Source organism: Chrysochloris asiatica, unplaced genomic scaffold (assembly GCF_000296735.1).
Source record: "Chrysochloris asiatica unplaced genomic scaffold, ChrAsi1.0 scaffold00245, whole genome shotgun sequence".
Taxonomy (NCBI): domain Eukaryota; kingdom Metazoa; phylum Chordata; class Mammalia; order Afrosoricida; family Chrysochloridae; genus Chrysochloris; species Chrysochloris asiatica.
Genome location: NW_006408763.1, coordinates 2108836 through 2119217, shown reverse-complemented (window position 1 = coordinate 2119217; position 10382 = coordinate 2108836). Strand labels below are relative to the sequence as shown.

General features: G+C 43.4%; 1 pseudogene; it reads left to right on the top strand.

Moving 5' to 3' along the window:
• Positions 1-677: 677 nt before the first annotated feature.
• Positions 678-2835, top strand: LOC102831820 (annotated as a pseudogene).
• Positions 2836-10382: the final 7547 nt, after the last annotated feature.

Sequence of the window (10382 nt, the reverse complement as noted above, 5' to 3'; positions counted from 1 at the left end):
GTCTATATCTTTAACCTGCCTCTACTTTTTTATGATTGTGACAAAAATAAACATGGGGCTAATGGATCAACTCCTGTGACTAAATTTCCAGAAAATAATACTAATAAAAACTCCATAGGAAAAAGAAACTTTTAACAGTTATGTTCTTCACAGAATGTCTTCAGGGACTCTGTGCTAAAAATGCTCCTAAAAAAACTGCATGCTCAGAGGTTAAGGCCAGAGGCTTTTTCACAGCCACGGCATTTTTTTCTGGTGACTGCAGACACAGCTGGCTAGTGCTCCAAGTATCATTTCTCAATTATGAGAAGTGGCTTGATTTTTAATCTATGGATTGAATGAACTGTTATGCTATTTTTAAATGTACCCACTTGTGAAATGTTTCAGCTACAATCTTAAAACCACTGAAATTTTGGAAATAAAAAACAACACACTAAAAAAAGTATTTAAATCCTTTAAAAATTCACTAAGTAAGACTGCTGTGTCCAAAATCACAACCCATAGTGGACAACCCAGGAAATGGATGCCTACATAAGAAAAGGGCCCTGGAGTTTTGAGCTCTAGTTGGTAGCTAAGCATGCGCACTCCAGCTCCGTGGCTGCCTTGGATATCATGTGGGTTCCCAAAGTCTCATCTGCACCACTTGTCCTCCACATCCTCCACCGTCCCCAACCGTCATCATGGTGAAGCTCGTGAAACCCGGGAAAAATCAAAGTGATTTTAAGAAGCTGGTTCCTTCCCCGAAGGAGGTAGAAGAAGACAGTGAGGATGAGGAACTGTCAGAAGAAGAAGAAAGTAATGGAGAACAGGTTGTCATTCCTCAGAAAAAAAAAAGGAAGAAGAAAAAAAAAAAAGCACTGCCATCAAAGAGGGTGGTGGTTTCCCCCACAAAAAAAGGTAGTTGCCATACCGGCCAAGAAGGCAGCTGTCACCCCTGGCAGGAAGGCAGCTGCCAAGCAAGCTAAGAAGACAGTTACAGCAGCCAAAGCAGCAGCAACACCTGGCAAGAAGGGAACCATGCCAGGCAAAACAGTGGTGGTGACCCCCAGTAAGAAGGGAGCAGCTCCTCCAGCCAAGGGGCCAAAGAATGGCGAGAATGCCAAGAAAGAAGAGAGCAACTAGGAAGATGATGAGGATGAATTTGAGCCCTTCATGATGAAAGGAGCAGCTGCCCCTCACTATGATGATGAGGTTGATGATGATGATGATGAAGATGATGAGGATGACAAGGAGGATGAAGAAGATGACTCTGAAAAAGAGGCCATGGGCACTACCCCGGCAAAAGGCAAGAAAGCTCCTGCCAAGGAGGTACCTGTGAAAGCCAAGAGTGTGGCTGAGGATGACAATGACAATGAAGAATATGAGGAGGAGGAGGAAGAGGAAGATGATGAGGAAGATGAGGATGACAAAGAAAAGGAGGAAGATGCTTTCAAATCATACCCAGAGCCTGTTAAAGTACCAGGAAAATGAAAGAAAGAAGTGGACAAACAGAAAGTCGCTCCTGAAGCCAAGAAGCAGAAAGTGGAAGCCGTAGAACTTACTACAGCTTTAAATATATTTGTTGGAAACTTGAATTGTAACAAGTCTTCTCCAGAATTAAAAACTGGTCTCAGTGACCTTTTTGCTAAAAATGATCTTGTCCTGGATGTCAAAATTGGTATGACTAGGAAATTTGGCTATGTGGATTTTGATTCTGCTGAAGACCTGGAAAAAGCCTTGGAACTCACTGGCTTAAAAATCTTTGGTAATGAAATTAAAGAGACCAAAGGGAAATGACAGTAAGAAAGACTGAGATGCCAGAACAGTTTTGGCCACAAACTTGCCTTACAAAGTCACTCAGGATGAATTAAAAGTGTTTGAAGATGCCTTGGAGATCAGATTAGTCAGCAAAGATGGAAGTAAAGGGATTGCTTATCTTGAATTCAAGACAGAAGCTGATGCTGAGAAAACCTTTGAAGAAAAGCAAGGAACAGAGATTGATGGCCATTCTATATCCTTGTACTACACTGGGGAGAAAGGTCCAAATCAAGACCACAGAGGCGGGAAGACCAGCACCTGGAGTGGTGAATCAAAAACACTGGTTTTCAGTAACCTCTCCTGCAATGTAACAGAAGAAACTCTCCAGGAAGTGTTTGAGAAGGCAACTGCTATCAGGGTGCCTCAGAATCAAAACGGCAAATCTAGAGGGTATGCAGCTATAGAATTTGCTTCATGTGAAGATGCTAAAGAAGCTTTAAATTCTTGGAATAAAAGAGAAATTGAGGGCAGAGGCTTCAGGCTGGAATTGCAAGGATCCAGGGGATCCTTAATGCGAGAAACCTGTCATCCAAAACACTGTTTGTCAAAGGTCTGTCTGAGGACACAACTGAGGAAACATTGAAGGAGTCATTTGATGATTCTGTTCAAGACAGGATAGTCACAGACTGCAAAACAGTTTCCTCCAAAGGGTTTGGATTTGTAGACTTCAACAGTGAGGAAGATGCTAAAGCCGCCAAGGAGGCCATGGAGGATGGAGAAACTGATGGAAACAAAGTTACTTTGGACTGGGCCAAGCCTAAGGGAAAAGGTGGCTTCACTGGATGAGGTGGAGGCTGAGGAGGATTTGGAGGCCCAAGTGGCCATGGCTGAGGAGTCCAGGGTGGATTTGGTGGCAGAGGCCAGGGAGGATTTAGACAGCAAGGAGGCTTCGAGGGAGGCAGAGGAGAAGGCGATCACAAGCCACAAGGAAAGAAGACGAAGCTTGAGCACATTTCCTATCCTTGTCTTTTCCCTCTTCTATTTGAAAGCAAGGACTCTGGAGTTTTTACTCTGTTATTGAATCATGACAGACCCTTCTGAAGGCATTCTGAGACAGTAGCCCTGTGGTCTACTTAGAAATCTTACAGAACACATTTCAAAGGGAGCCGCCCTATGGTTTTGGCTGGATTTGAATTTATATTTTATACCATGTACAAAACCATTTTTTTTTTTCCTACAAATAGTTTTTTTTTAGTTGGGGGATGTAAAGGCAAGCAGGATATTTTATCATGGTTTTTGCTTCAGTGACTTTGGGACACATTAAAAAGTCCTAAACTCTGGTGCCAGAAAAAAAAAAAAAGAAAGAAAGAAAGAAAAGGTCCCTGAACAGCCTGAGCCCTTCAATAATAGATGCAAAGATAAGGAAATGTCAACACTGGAAATAAATCCCTCACAGGCAGTTCAAAGGCAGCCTCTACTCTACCAATCACTTCTGATATTAACTAAGCTTACAAAGGCAAATGCCCTCAGTTTTGCTCAATCTGTGGGTTGAGAAGTCTTCCACACTCTAGAAGAACCAGCAGGTACAGTATCATTTGGCTAGGTGGGCCTTCAACAGAAAAGGGATAATTCAACCTTTAAGAAGAATATTCATCCCTGGGATTTGTGTCCTCTGAAATGATTTACTATGGAGTATTCACTTGCTATTGCCAACTGTTCTACTGAAACACCTTTTAGAAAAGAAAACAAACATGGTCAGCATGGATATTTTACTGGTATGTTCTAGAACAAGAGGGTGTCACTGTGTAGGCGCTGTGCGAGGAGCTGGTGCTCAGAGCATGTGGTGACCTGAGTGGCCTACAGCACATAGGATTGCTCAGGCAGAGAGTAAATGTTCAACAATGATTTCAAAATAAGAATCACCCCAGTCAGGGAAAGAGGAGTCTGAGAGAATACCCAAATCAAAATCTTAGACCTGTGTATGGATATTATTTATTTCCTGGAGAAACTACTGTTGTTGATGCTGTTGTTAAGTGCCGCTGAGTGAGTTCCGACCCATAGCAATCCTCTGTATAGGATTTCTGAGGAGCAGCTTGAACCGTTGACCTTGTGGTTCAAACAGACTTTGTAGCCCAGCTCATTAATCCACAGTGCCACACCAGGACTCTTTATTAGAGACAGACTGAGATACTTATAAGAGTCCCTAGTGATGTGTAAGAAAAATCTCTGGGGAAGGGAAGGGAAATAAGTTATAATTTTAAAAATTCAGGAACCTCAGTTTCAGAAGTTCTCTCTTGTTAGTATAAAGTACAATGTTGTTGTTATTAGGTACCATTGAGCTAGCTAACGTATGCATAACAGAATGAAACACTGCCCAATCCTGGGCCAATCTCACAATTGTTGCCACGCTTGAGCCCACTGATGATGCCACTTTGCCAATCCATCTTGCTGTACAATAGTATCTCTAAATGAAGGGAGGCATAGGCCAGAGGACCCCTCAGTATACCTTCTCCTTTCTCACCTTCAGTTTTCTTATGATGATAGATATTTATTTACCCAAGGTTACAACAAAACCAAAAGAAACAGGACAATCATGAATACCTTATGACATACTAGAGCCAATAAAGGCTCAAAAAATTCTTGCTGATGAAGAAAGAAAATGTTCCCAAGCAGCATTTCCTGATGATTTATCAATAATGCAGACCAATGTCAATCTATCCTAACTGGCATATACATCCATTCGAGTCTTTTTTTGGGTCTCGTTCTTTAAATAAGTGCCACTCTGAGAATTTATTTCTCAAATTCACTCAAGACAAACTCAAAAGCCAACCTCAAATCAAGAGAGATCCAGATGATCCAATAAATATCTCACTGTTTTGTTTGCCTGACACACCCCTTGGGAAATTTACTAGTTGCAAAGTTACTTTTGATTTTCCAGTCATTTTAAGGGAACATTGCAATATTTGCAAGAAAGAAACCACTTTCCCTGAATCTCACCCTTCCAAGATTTTAAAAGAGAGAAAACAGGGATAATGATGAAGCATTTTTAAAAAATAAGCGTCATTATGGGCCAGGCCCAAGTAGGTGGTGGTATTAACAGAAACAACTAAATATCCACAGCAAGTGTGCAAAATAGATCTCAATTTCATAGTCCTTATTGCAAGTCACTTCCTTTTACTACACACTGTTCATCTCAGGCAGAAATAAATGTTTTTCTCCCCTGTTCCCATGGTGGTAGTAGCTGTGTGCCATCTAGTTGGTTCAGACTCATAGCAACCCTATGTAGGATTCCTAATGCTGTAAATCTTTATGGGAACAAAAAGCCTCACCTTTCTCCTGTGGAGAGACTGGTAGATTTGAATTACTGACCTTTAGGTTAGTAGCCCAGCTCATAATCCACTACCCTACCAGGGGTCCTTCCTGTTCCCATAATTCCACCTAAAACAGGATCAGTTCAGACACACAGGCTTCCCTTGCACAGCCACAGACCCCCTCCACTGGGTACCAGATATCCCCTTAGGACCCACTTAGGGGAGTGGCTGGGGTTAAGAGGCTGACCCACTGAGAAGTTTGGAAGGGACTCAGCAAAACCAAAGCCCTATTGGAGGGGTCAGGTGGGTGATACGCCATTAGTAAATAATGTTAACACTCACCCCACCCTTCCTTCACCCAAACAAATTAAACAGAAAACTTCACTAAAATCGCCTCAGAAAATATTCCCTACACCGTGGCCGTTCATCTTGCCTACTGCAGCCTGCTTTTGTCATGGTAACGAACTGGGCTGATCCTGCAGTGTGACTCAGCGAGTTGGAGTCTGGCTCAGCTCCTAAGCACTGCTCTTGCAATCAGAAGCGGTTGTTTGTAATGGGCCTCAGGGGACCCTGCTTGGAAGGTGAGGTAAAAGAGGAAGCGGACACTAGGGCAGTACCTTCTAATTAAGCCCTGCTGGAATCAAGCGCCCTGCCTTGTAAAGGGCTCTGAGGCCAGCTGCAAGGCCCCTTTGGGTGAGCTTTCTTAGGGCCATACCAGACTGGTCAAATTAGCTACATAATGTTGGTTAGTGATGTTGATGACAAATAATACTAATAATAAAGCCACCAACGACTGAACTGACAAGAGGCTAAATGCTTGGCATATGCTGCTTCATTCATTTTTCCCTCCTCGCAAGTAATCCTGGACGGTAGACAGCAAAACCTCATTTTTACAGAGGAGATACCCTGCGACATAGAACCCAAAGTCTCAGTGGTGATTGAAGGGATTTGAGCCCAGACCCATGGAGCTAAGGGATCAAAGTCCTAACCACTTCAGCACTGCCTGCCTTTAGAAAATCTGCACCATCCACACCACTATTGTTTTAAGTCTAAACTCCACCAGGGGAAAGGGATTGTTGTTGTTGTTAAGTATGTAGAAAGCACTGGTTATGACTCGTAGAGACCCTGTATAGGGTTTCTGAGGAGCAAATGGTGGGTTTGAATGGTTAGCAGTCCAGTGTTGATCCCACAGCACTGGAAACCTCAAATTGACTTCTGACCCTTTTGTAGGGTAGCATTTCCCCAGGTACCCACTCCCCCACCCTACCCCCCAAGAACCAGGCTGATTGTGAGGCCGTAGCTACCCTTGGAGGTTCTACCACACCTGACCTTGTGGTTCCTAGCATTCCTGTTGCCACTGGCTCCAAGCCCAGCCTTGCAGGTTGGACTGTCTTTATGTAAACAGATTTTTAAATGGATAAACCCTGAAGGCTCAGGGTAGATCTGCACTTGTACCACTGAGTAAACAGCAGTTGAAGTGGCAAGGATAATTTTTTTTTTAATGTTTTATTTTGAATTATGTGATAGTTTACATGGGAGAACATTAGTTTTACATCCATCTTATCATATATCATTTTATTCCCATGGTTACAATCCCCTCCATGCATTATTATTATTATTTTAAATATTTTATTGTGAATTATATGATAGTTTACATGAGAGAACTTTAGTCTTGCATTCATTCCATCGTATATCATTTCATTACTATGGTTCCAATCCCCTCCATGCATCATCTTCCTACCAAAGGGTATATTCTAGAAACCCTTCCCCCTCCCCAGTCTTGGCCCACAATCTTCTCCCTCTCTGGATCCAAAGTCCCCAGCCGCTTCATCACTCCATCCACATCATTGTCTCTGTCTCCATCTCAGGCATCCCTGCTTCTCTGGGTAGGGTCCCGCTCTAGGCTCTTCTCTGTTGGTGGTCCCAGAGACCTCTGCTCCTAGACTGGAGAAATAAGTACTCCCTTCCTTGCTACAAAACGTCTACCTTTGCATTTCCAACCCTCACAATCTGTCTTGATAACCATTATTCACTACAGTATAGCGAGTAACCCATCTGTCTTTCATTTCATCAGCTCCACCTAGACAGATTGGTGATTCTGCCTTCCTCCATGCCCCCTAGCTCTAGGTTCCCTCTTGAAAGCTTGTAAGCCAGTCACTTCTTGCCTTTGTAGTCCCCCTCTCCCCATTTGGGTATCCAATGTCCAAGTTGCCCATCTCTGTCTACTCTGTGTGTGGAGGGGGTGGGAATGTTTCTTGCTGTAAGGATTTGTTGCCTCTTTTGATTCATCAGATTGAATCAGCTCAATCTTTTTTTTTTTCTTTTTTCCCCCCTCTTCTTTCTTCTCCTGGTTGAGCTCTGATCATCCAGTCATCTGGTCCCAGTCACGTGTGGGTGTTCTTGTGCACATGCCCTCTCTTCCCATCAGCTGGCAGCTCCATTCTCCACTTGAGTCCTCCGTGGCCACGCCACTGACTCTGGGCCCAGGAGTCCTCAGGTCTCCTCACACTGCTTGGCAAGGATAATTTAAAATAGTAGGTAATCTCCCACTGTCATTGCTCTGTAGGATAAAGCAATGGACTGCAAGGTCAGTTTGAACTCCAAGGTCGGCAGTTCAAATCCATCAGCCGCTCCTCAGAAACCCTATAGAGGGTCACTATGAGTCAGAACCGACTGGGTGGTACTTAGCAACAACTCACTTAATTATAGAATCTGAGCACTCTTCTACTGCAGAGTCCATCAGAGCTGCTCACAGCACTGGCTTCCTTATTTTATTTCTTCTGCTAAACCCCAAATAAGGAGCTCTGGTAGTGTAGTGGTTACAAATCGGGCTGCGAACCTTAAGGTCAGCAGTTCGAAACTACCAGCTGTTCCACGGGAGAAAGATGAGGCTGTCTGTTCCCATAAAGATTTACAGCCTTGGAAACCCTGGAAACCCGACTCATCACATCATGACACATCACGACGAACCCCCAAATTGAGTTTGTAGAACAATAAAATTGCTAAATGCATAAAAGGGGAAGAAGCAAGAGTCAAACATTTACAGAGATGGGGAAATTGGTCTCTGGACACATCGGAACAAACTGTACCCACTGCCACTGACCAGTTGGCATCCTGGTGTGGCACTGTAGGATAAGCACTAGACTGTTAATTGTAATGTTGGTGGCTCAAACTCACCAGCTGTTCCTTGGAAGCCCTATATAGGGTCACTGTGAGTTTAAACCAACTCCACCACACTTATCATCAACAACAGTGGATTCCAAATTGTAGCAACAACCCTATAGAACAGAATAGTCCTGCTCTATAGGGGTTCCAAGGAGTCCTGGGGTGGCGCTGTAGGTTAAATGCGCCAGACTGCAAAGCCATTTGATCTGCAAGGTCGGTGGTTCAAGCTCACCAGTTGCTCCTCAGAAACCCTATACAGGGTCGCTATGGGTCAGAACCAACTCGATGGCACTTAACAACAACAATAGGGGTTCCTAGGAACTCTGGTAACATAGTGGTTATGAATCAGGCTGCTAACCTCAAGGTCAGCAGTTCGAAAGTACCAGCTGTTCCGCAGGAGAAAGATGAGGCTTTCTGCTCCTGTAAAGATTTGCAGCCTCGGAAACCCTGTACAGGGTCACTATGAGTTGGAACCGATTCCACGGTACTTAACAACAACAACATGGGGTTCCTGGGAGTCCTGGTGTGACACTGCAGGATAATGCGCTGGACCATAACATCAGTTTGATCCACAAAGTTGGCAGTTCAAACCCACCAGCTTCTCTTTGGAAACCTTATACAGGGTCACTATGGGTCGGAACCAACTCAACGGCACTTAACAACAACATGAGTAAGAAATGACTCAACAGCAAATAGGGGTTCCAAGGTTGTAATCTTTAAGAAGCCAACTGTCACATTTTCATCCTAATAGAGTAACTGGTAGATTCAAATTGCCACCTTTCAATATGCAGCTTAGTGTTTTAGTCAATGCACCACAAGAGTTCTGAAAGCAAACTATAAACCAGAAAACAAACACAAAACAAATGCACTGAGTTATCAAAAAATCCTTCTCTGTATGGTCTATTGGGGCCATGAATTGACCCCAAGCTTGTGATGGGAAACTCTTAACATCAGAACTTTGCTATCTTTGTACTCAACAGTTGTGTTTTTCTTTGAAGGTGCTAAATACTTCTATACAATCTACAGAAAAATATAGCTGGATACCTTTTATCCATCATAAGGTTGGAGTTATCTGTCTTCTCATTGCTCTATAATAAAACAGGCACACCAAGAACATTTTGCAATGTCACTTGTTTGCTCTAGGACTTTGGTGCATTTTTTGCACATGATTATGCTGGTTTCTTCTGCCTCCCTCTTCTTCAGTGAATTAATCTGCAACTCCACTCTGCAGTTTGAGAGGTGAGTCAGCACAGGGAGAAAATTCACTTCTCTAGACAGGGGCTGGAGCCAGAAAGGGACAAGAAGGTCAGCTCATGATTGATGTCTCCTCATTAAGGTATCTCCAGAGAGCACAGAAAGTTAGCCTAGCCATTCCGACTGCCTTGTGTTTGCCTTTGAAAAGTGATCCTGTCACATGTCTCCTCTGAAGGTTCTCCAGGTACAGAGACTCAGAGCAGTGGTTTCTTTCACCTTGTCAATCTCAGGGAAGCCAGAGGGTGCTCTAGCCAATAAACCAGTTGCTGTAATGCTGATTCTGACAAATGGCGATCCCATGTGTGTCAGAGTAGAACTCGGACTTCTGAAAAGGAAGCCATTGAAAACCCTGTGAAGCACAGTCTCACTGTGACACACATGGGGTGGCTGTGAGTCAGAGCTGACTCAACAGCAACTGGATTCATTTTGACTGATCAATGCTGCATAATCCCAACTCAGTGAGACTGAAGCTTTGGATAAAATAGTGTTTTGTAAAGTGACAACTAAAACCCTCTGGTAAGTCTCTAGAATGGCTGATGTTGTCAGCTTCTGAGATGAGAGACAACCCAAATAGAGGATCCTACAAACAAGCAACCAAGATGTATTGCTCATTACCGGTGACTGGAATGCAAAAGGTTGGGAGCAAAGAGGAAGTATCAGTGGTTGGAAAATATGGCCTTGGTGATAGAAACGTTGCTAGAGAACGCATGATAGAATTCTGAAAAACCAAGGATTTGTTCATTTCAAATACCTTCTTGAGACAGCATAAGAGACGACTATACACATGGACCTCACCAGGTGGGATACATAGAAATTAAATTGACTACATCTGCAGAAAATGAAGATGGAAACTCTCCATATCATCAGTGAAAACAAGGCCAGGGGCAGACTGTGGAAGAGACCATCAATTACTCATAT